Raw genomic sequence first — 1,216 nt, 5'->3', positions numbered from 1 at the left:
GTCTGGACTTCATGGGCCAGAGTTGCGCAGGCGTCGAAGGTGCTGAGCCCCGGAAGGGAGCCACATTGATCTGGGTTGAGCAGGCCAAGAGACCTAGCCAGTGGTGAGAGGCGATTCGCTATTACTCTTTCCAGGATCTTTGAAACTGTCTCCAGGAGGATGATTATACAGAAAGAGGCAGGAGTGTCGTAGGAGGGTTTGCCAGGCTTGTCTAGGACTACGCCATTCGCCATTTTGAGTGACGCCGGGTGGAAACCAAACAAGACCAATGGAGAGAGGAGCTCAACCAACAGAGAGGGACAGGATACATTTATCTTTTTCCAAACAGAGTACGGGAAGAGGTCGGGACCAGGCGCCGAGGAGGACGAGGACTTGCTGAGTGCCATGGCAATCTCTTCCGCCAGTAAGGGGGGTGCGTCTTTGAATGCTCTTAGGATAGGCGGGCAGAAAGCGGGAGGCTTGGGACGGAAGAAATGGGACAGGAGGGCTTTGTTTAGCTCCATTGGTGAGGTTGCCTCTGGGAGGGACGGGAAACATTCTGGGGGTTTGCCGAAAGCGAACCTCTTGGCTGTCCAGACATTTTAGGGGGTTGCACTCTCAAGGAACCGTGTCCAGTGTTCCTTCTTAGCCTTGTTTATAGCCTTAAAATAGGCATTCTTTGCCAAGCGAGCAGATGTTCAGGTATCATTCGATGGGGATTTGCGTGCCACACGGGCACGAGAGTGGTGAACTTTCCTCAAGTCAGACAAAGTGTCCGACCACCAAGGTTTCGATCTTGTGGAGGGTCTTTTCATAGGTGTATGTCTGGCCAGGACTAGACGTATCCTACCAAGGTTGATATCAAGCCACATGTTGAGTGCTTGCTGTGTCGGAAGGGGGGGAGGTGGCGGGATCACGAGGCAGCCGAGGTCCTCCAGGACCTTGGTCCAGTCTGTAGCTTTCCAGTGTGGCGTAGGTTTGGGGGGGGAAAGAAGTGGAGACGTCAAGGTTACTAGTATTGGGACGTGATCCGACCCAGTTGACTGGAGGGAGGCATCCCATGTTTCCACATAGGGTGCGAGGTGTTGGTTAGCGAAGGCTAGGTCAATCACAGAGGGTGCATGGTCTTGGCCCAGTGAGAAACGGGTGAATACTCCAGAGGGCTATTCAGGAGGAAGAAGCAGCGTTCCTGGGACAGGTCCATGTAGGGAGTGGAGGTGCGGATTTCCCGTTTCCT

This window comes from Tuber melanosporum (assembly GCF_000151645.1).
Source record: "Tuber melanosporum whole genome shotgun sequence assembly, scaffold_299, strain Mel28".
Taxonomy (NCBI): Eukaryota; Fungi; Ascomycota; class Pezizomycetes; order Pezizales; family Tuberaceae; genus Tuber; species Tuber melanosporum.
Note: the sequence above shows the minus strand (reverse complement) of the source record.